We start from the raw sequence: 7927 nt of genomic DNA on the forward strand, positions 1-7927 counted from the left end.
TAGAGCCTTTGGTGGAAGTCTCTCTCTCTGTCAGAATAAAACATTAAAATGAGGCGTACGCGGGGGGATAAAAATAATGAGGCGTAGAATACCAAAGAGGTAAGAAGAAAAGTAACCAGCTCATTGTAGCCTAATGTAGCGGAGTAAGAGGACAGTTTCTGCTGCACACATCTACTCAAGGAAAAGGAAAAAGTATAGAGATTTAAAACTACTCCTGGAAGTATGATGTTTTCAAAAACTTACTCAAGTAAATGTAACTCGTTACTACCCACCAGTATGCTTCTGACACATTTTGGCAAAAGCCTCGGCCCTTTTATGCCGTTGATAAGTATTTAGGTCAATCTTACTGCACTGAATCGGTTTACATTTGATGCAAACAGCAGGCCAGTGTCCATGTGTAGCCATCCTATGTTTCTGGAAACCTAAATGATGTAACATACGTACATTACTCAGGCAAAAGAGGCGCCATGTCGCATACTGACAGTTTGTGAGGAACTTCTAGACTGTGACTGTAACCCTCTCATTATTTATTATTTATTTATTTCATTACTTCACCATGTGCAATCATAATAATAATTAGGTACTGAGCAGCATTGTAAAGACCGTTTATTGTATTTTTGTATATACTAACATTTTTTCCTTATCTTATTCTTATTCATCCTGACTTAATCTTTTTTTCTGTAAACGAGGGCACTGCAAAAAAGTAATTCTGATTCTGATTCTGATTTAATACCAAACAATGTTTTCCTTGTACTCTCTCCAGGTGATACAGTTTCCCCATTTGTATTTAGCAAAAGCCATCAATGTGCATACATGTAAAGCAAAAATGTCCATCCTTGCTATTTTGTGAATGCACAAGACTTCTTTCCAGAGGAAGAAAGAATGTGTGCCTACATACAATACAAAATATTAAAAAACACACTTGCATCAGCAGAATTTCTGTTCCTGAGAGGACTGTTGTCAATACCACCATCGATGTTATAAAAATCAACATGGCAGGACCCAAGAACAGAGACACTGGTCTAATTAAATGTGTAATAACCTGATTCATATCAGTTATGCGGTTTTCCTTTAATTGTGGGTTATTATTTCATAAGATGTATTATTTCTTCATTGTGTAATAGAGCGCATAATGATTATTTTCTTTAATGATTATTTTCTTTACCATACCATACCAACTTTATTTATAAAGCACTTTATACACCCACAGGACCAAAGTGCTATACACAATCATAAAATACAATACAATCATAAAATAGAAAGGTCAAGTATAAAAGCAGTACTAAAGTAATTCAAATATAAACACAATAAAACAAAGTCAAACATCTCAGATTGTGCCAATTGTTCTTTAATGATTGATGACCTCGGGAGTTTTCACTTCCTGTTTTCTTACCTGTCAAATATCGCGAGAGACGAGAGCGAGAGGAAAGAGGGGAAAAAACGGGAAGAGCCGTCTTCCCACGTGTGTCTCTGACCATAGAGTTGGCTTTTATTCGTGTTTTAATCTTTTGTTTGGTCAGTAATAGTAAAAATAATAATAGTAATTGATAATTGGACACTGTTCTCCAGCATGAAAGAGTTGCGGGACAGTTTGCTGCTGCTTTGCTGCGTTTTCCCTGTGAGGCGAATCCAGCTAGCCGGAGCTAGCTTAGCCACATTGTGAACCGGGAGAGAGCGCGGCCTCTGCGGGAGGAGAGCGGAGAAAGCAGCCGGGAGGAGCTTCGTTGGTGGGCAGGTACGGTTTCCTGTGACTGTGGAAGATCTGCTGTTGGTGGTGGTGTGCTTCCTGCGGTTCCAAGGTGCTGCGTTGTGCTGCTGCGGATTGAGACGGCTCATCCGTACATGAGCTCCAACGTTTAGTTCGCCAACTAATATAAATTACAAGCTAGCATAAACCAAACTAAACCAAAGTGCACTCAGGTTAATGGAATCAAATTTATACAGAACTCGGCTCTTTTTATTTGTGTTTATTTTATTTTTATTTTCCATGTCTGGGCTCATTGCATTTGCAATTGGAACTCCTTTATTTCCTTTAACCCTAATCCCTGATGGGGGACATTTTTCTCCACTTGGGGTGAACTTTCTCCTCTAATTTCACACTGGAAATAGTGATACTCATTTTTCATTGTTTTTTTTTTTTGTTTGTTTTTTTAAAAATCAGACATGGCAAAAAAATTAAAAATCAATGTTGTTGCTGATCATTGACATATCCCAGACCATAATTATCCCTACTCAACAATTACACTTTGCATTCTTTATATTGAAAATATAGAAGTTTTTGTGAGTCTTGTTTTTTTTTTTTTTTACAGAAATTGGCGTTTACATCATATAAACCAGTATTTAAAGGGTTACATTTTTGAAAATAATTGAAAACTTGGCAGTTATGATCAGAACTGAAGTGGAAGAACAGATCTACGGGAAAAAAAAGTGGGAAAAAAATATTAACATATTTTTAGGTCGTTATAAAAGGGGACAAAAATGTCCTTTTTCAGAAATTAAGTTGTGTTTTAAATCAGGTATGAGGGTTAAAGGGACAGTTCTCCTCTTCTGACATGAAGCTGTGTAACATCCCATATCAGCAACATCATTTCTGAACATCTTCTTACCCCCTGCTGCGTCCTGTGAGCAGAGTTCCAGCCTCGTTTTGGTGCTGATGAAGGTAGTCCGGCTAGTTGGCTGGGGTTTAAAAAATAAAGCGTTTTGCTTCTCAGAACAATATGCGTTCAACAGAGTAATACATTTGCATCACAAAATGGCTCTCCAGGAAAAAGTGATACGAAGGGAGAGAAAATAGGGCTAAGCAAAAAACGGCAACAGAACGATGAAGATAAAAAGTTATGAGGGAACAAACCAATGAAACAGAAAAATATAAAAAGTGGAATAATCCAAAACAAAATTCAACTTTTGTAAATAAATATAAATAAAAACAGAATTTAATGATATTAAAATCTAACATTTTATTCACATCAGAACATAGAAAAGTGTTTTACTCTTTTATTCAAATGATCTGATGGCAGCAACATGTCTCATAAATGTTGGGACGGCTCCATGTTTCCCCTTTTCCTTTAAAGGGACAGTTCGCCTCTTTTGACATGAAGCTGTACGACATCCCGTATCAGCAACATCATTTATGAACATCTTCATAGGGTGAGAAAATAATAATGACATGCTAATTATTATTTTAACAATAATAATATATTTTAATAAATTAAAATAATATTTTATAAAAATATAATATTTAAAAATATATATATTTTATGCATAGCGCTAGCCGGACTAGCCAGAGAGAAAAGAGGGCCAAGAGATTGTGAGCTCTGACTTTTTCCTGGAGAACGATTTTGTGATGCAAATGTATTACTCTGTTGAACGCATATTGTTCTGAGAAGCAAAACGCTTTATGTTTTAAACCCCAGCCAACTAGCCGGACTACCTTCATCAACACCAAAACGAGGCTGGAACTCTGCTCACAGGATCGGGAAGCGGCAGATGATTGGTGGATGGATAAATAGGAATGAGTCTGCAACAAACAGGCTCATTAGGGCCAAGGAAGCAGTTTATTAATTAAGATATTGAGTGTTGTATTAATTTAATCTCTCATCATCATGACTCTTAATCGTTTTCTCTTTGGTCATCAGGTAAGTTCGTTTCTGCTGCAACATAAGACGAAGGCACCATTTCCAAACCTCCCTTCATTCATGCAACGAATGAATTATGAGTGATAAGATGGCTGCTAAAGAGAAGAGGACAAAAAGTGAATGTAAAACACTGTCTGTGGCAGGACTATAATTCACTGTGGAGCATCTTATTTCTGAATCCATTTTATGGGGATCTATAGCTTGATTTGTTTCCAGTTGCAAGGAAAATTCCAATTTATGTTGCCCGGGTTTATCACCAGCCTTTCTGGGAAGTATTAGTATCGCCGGGGGAAGAATTTTTATTTGATTTTCCCAGTACAAACCAGCCCATTTCAGTTTGTTATCCACATACAAAAAATGATATTTGAGGGGAACTCTGGGTAATCCCAGAACCCAGGAAACCAATTCTCCCACAGTCTTAACGCTATGGTTCATAGTAGAATTGATTACATCAGCCTTTCAGCAAACTAATGCTCATCTTTTATAACAGCGAGTTGAACTCTAGTGGAACCTCAATGCTGGCTTACTCCAGTATATCTCTATTTCTTCTGTTTAATAGTTCATTTCTGGGCACCTTTTTATCTTTCAGTGAGTAAATATAGTTGCTGCTGTAGCAAACCTGCTTTGCCCCTCAGGGTCCAATAAAGTCTCATCCAATCGATGCGGCTCTGTCCAGCCACCAGCTAATGACTGCTCCCATCCAGATGTTGGGTGTATGAGTCAGTATTTGTGTGCAAACCCGACGCTCATGCCCTCCAGGAGTATAAAGTCTACATTAAGTGTTTTAGGATGTTTGATTAAATAAGACAGTGTAGTGTAATAGAAAAGCTGCATGATCTTAAATTTATTTGAAGCCAAAACAATACTTTTTATCTGAGCTTTCAGTTCTTGCATCATGACAACATTAAATACTTGATGATTATCATAACTAGGCCTGGGCAGCGATTAAAATGTTAAATCTAATTAATCACATGATTTCCCTGATTAATCACGATTAATCGCATTTGTACGCAGAATCCAAAAATGAATCCAAAAGTAGCGTATAGCTTTTAGCATTTAGCTTTATTTTAAATGTGCTGCCATATGAATGAAAGTGCCATAACATTTGTTGTGCAAACACACTTTTAACATCAGCATCTTTCTGTAGTTTTTATGTAGAAGCCTCGCTCCACTGGCTGTTTCCTTGAATGACTTGCTGCTATCAGTTGTGTGTTTTGCCTTTAAGTGATATTTTAGACTGGAACTACTACGCTGAGAAGACAATTCAACTTGGCAGAGTTTACAGATGACTTTGGTTCTGTCGACTCCGCCGTCTGGAAGAACTTTAAAATGAAAATGGCCGAGTAAAAGTTCCGTATCCTTCTCCATGTTTGGTGGATCCGCCGATTACTTTCTTTTCCTGTTCCACAGCAGACAGCAGCAGACTTTTACAAAATAAAAGCCTGTGAGCGACAGACTTTTACAAAATAAAAGCCTGTGAGCAACAGACTTTTACAAAATAAAAGCCTGTGAGCGACTGACTTTTACAAAATAAAAGCCTGGGAGCAACAGACTTTTACAAAATAAAAGAAATTTAAAAAAAAAATTAAAACTGTTGCGCGGTAAAATATTTATTGGCATTAAATAATTAACGAGTTAACGCAATAACGATTTAACTCGCCCAGCCCTAATCATAACCCTAAAATGTACTTTCATTGCTCAGAGATTACTTTAAAACAACTGCATTCCCGTCACAGCAGTTTTTATATCTGTGATTTATCTGGTCAAGAATAGAACAGACATCCTGTAACAGCTACGTTTGTTCACAAATAAAGACTGAAATTGCTACTCTTTCTTGTTTACATAATCATTATTTGATTAAGCTTTCTTCATAATTGTTAAAGGATAAAGCCTGGTTTATAGTCGGTAACGCAAGCCCTTGCGCGGTTGCAAGCCCCCGCTTGCGTGTGTCACCTCAATTTTCTAAACTTCACGCAAGAAAAGACGCAAGCCTACTACTTGAAAACGGCATACTCATCGATCAGACAGCATGCAGAGCGTTTACACACAGTGCACTTCACTCCTGCCCGAGCCGAAATCAGCCGGCCTGAAAAGCTGATTTCGCTTAAGCTATAAACTCTGTAAATATATAACTTTAGCAACATTTGAAACATTTTCAGGCGAGAAAGTAGTCGTTTAGACCCCCAAGGTGTTGAAAATCTGACAAAATACCGGCTATTTACAAGAAGAAGAAGCATGAATCACTCGAAGAGGTCCTGGCGGTGAATTTGCTTTCATCATAGTAGGCTTGTCATTGAAAAAACCCGCTACTCCACCTACTGTCCTGGCGGTGAATCGCCACGCAGCACACGCAAGCGCCGACAAAGCTAAATGAAGTATAAACGTCTCGAGCCATTAACATACGCGCAAGAAGAAAGCGCAAGGGCAGTAAAAAGAAGTATAACTCAGCCTTAAGACCGTTTTTTTGACATTGGGCCCTTGATTTCACATTATAACATGATGTTCTACTCACCCCTGCTTGTTGTTGGTCATTTGGAGCTGTTCCGAAGATATTCGCGAGGCGTCTGGCTGCTCTCTTGAGATATTCGGCCATGAAACGGTTTCCTATGGGCAAGCTTATACAGGTACAAACTATGCTGTTTATAATTTATTAATTACTGTACACTAGCACTGATAACGTGGAGGTGCGTCGCTTACTTAAAAAAATCCGGGTTACTAATTTTGAATTTTAGCCGAATGAATAAATAGGCAGCAGGTCTGTGGGCTGTCTGTGGCAGTAGCACGACGAGGACGTCAGTAACACCCACTTTACGACAAAAAATACAGTGAAGTAAAATGATGACATTTTATATTAGTTCATTCAACAAGACTTAACTCACAACTTAATATTTAAAACAAACATGTTTATTGAATGGAAGAAGAATAAATTGATTTGACATAACCTGACCAACAGACACTTAGTCATTTTACATAGAAATGCATGTTAGGATCAAAATACTAAATCAGTATGCTACACATATATCTATTAGGGAAATCAAATCAAAGTGAGGTAGTAGATTAGCAGTTTACACTGTGAATCCAGAGACATTTCAGGCCGGCTGTGAGGCGCAGAAATGCTCGTCAAGCATGACGAAGGCGGGGAAAAAACAAACTTTAATAGTGTGAGTTTCAGATGACATTGAAAAGCTTCTAATGTTTTACTGTGATAAGGAAATCACGCAAGTATTGCCATGTATGGGTTTTTTGTACATTTGTACAGTAACTAAGAATATTGTGATAGTTTTTTTCACTGTAATACAGATTTTAATTTTCCCGTATCTTTACTTCCCCGGACAGAAGGTCAGAAGGCCAGGGTGAAGCCGTTGGCTGCATCCATGGTGTGTCGCCCATTAAGATATCAGAGAAGAACACACGGTATTGCAACGGCACTGTGCAACGTGGGCAGGTTTACCACCGGTTCGTGTGCTTCCAGTCAGTTTCATCGAGCGTCGTTGGCCAAGAAATGTCTGAAGTTTCAGAAGGTGCGGAAAAGCAGAAGTAAGTGTTGTGTTGGCTAATATTAGGGTAATCTATAGCGATGTGAAGGACATTGTTAATGTAATTGTTTCTCCATGTGCTTCTACATAGGCCAGTCTGACCCCAACGGGTTCCACATCTGTTATTCTGAGAGCTGCTGTCACACCGTGGCGGAATCCATCTTTTTTTTTGGAGTGGAGCCTCAAACCAAGGTGTGCACGCTTGCTGAGGCGTTGGCGTGTGGTGGAAACCAGAAAGTAAGCGCAGCGGCCATGCGAAAGCAACAGTGAACGGCTCAGACTAAGAGAGTTTTAGGCCAAACTTACTTTGGTTTGGACAGCTGGATGTTTCAGAGATGAGGTGGAGGCACATCCAGAAGTGTGAAAGTAGGAGGTGTGGAGCGAGAGCTACGCCAGCCTGAGGTGTGCGACCCAACGAGATCCAACGGTCCAAACCAGACCAAACGGAGACCCAACGGGCCAAACAACGAGACCCAACGGGCCAAACAACGAGACCCAACGAGACCCAACGGGCCAAACAACGAGACCCAACGGGCCAAACAACGAGACCCAACGGGCCAAACAACGAGACCCAACGGGCCAAACGGAGACCCAGGCGTTGGCGTGTGGCGGTCATGCAACAATGAACGGCTCAGACTAAGAGTTTTAGGCCAAATTTTCTTTGGTTTGGACAGCTGGATGTTGCAGAGGTGAGGTGGAGGCACATCCAGAAGTGTGAAAGCAGGAGGTGTGGAGCGAGAGCTACGGCAGCCTGAG

General features: G+C 39.4%; 1 long non-coding RNA gene across 1 annotated transcript; it reads left to right on the top strand.

Moving 5' to 3' along the window:
* The first annotated feature begins 1511 nt into the window (after window positions 1-1511).
* On the top strand, window positions 1512-7679 carry LOC142397424 (uncharacterized). Its single transcript, XR_012772707.1, has 3 exons — window positions 1512-1735; window positions 6972-7172; window positions 7263-7679. It is a non-coding gene; the product is annotated as an uncharacterized LOC142397424 (long non-coding RNA).
* Window positions 7680-7927: the final 248 nt, after the last annotated feature.

The sequence above is a fragment of the Odontesthes bonariensis genome, chromosome 13, assembly GCF_027942865.1.
Source record: "Odontesthes bonariensis isolate fOdoBon6 chromosome 13, fOdoBon6.hap1, whole genome shotgun sequence".
Taxonomy (NCBI): Eukaryota; Metazoa; Chordata; class Actinopteri; order Atheriniformes; family Atherinopsidae; genus Odontesthes; species Odontesthes bonariensis.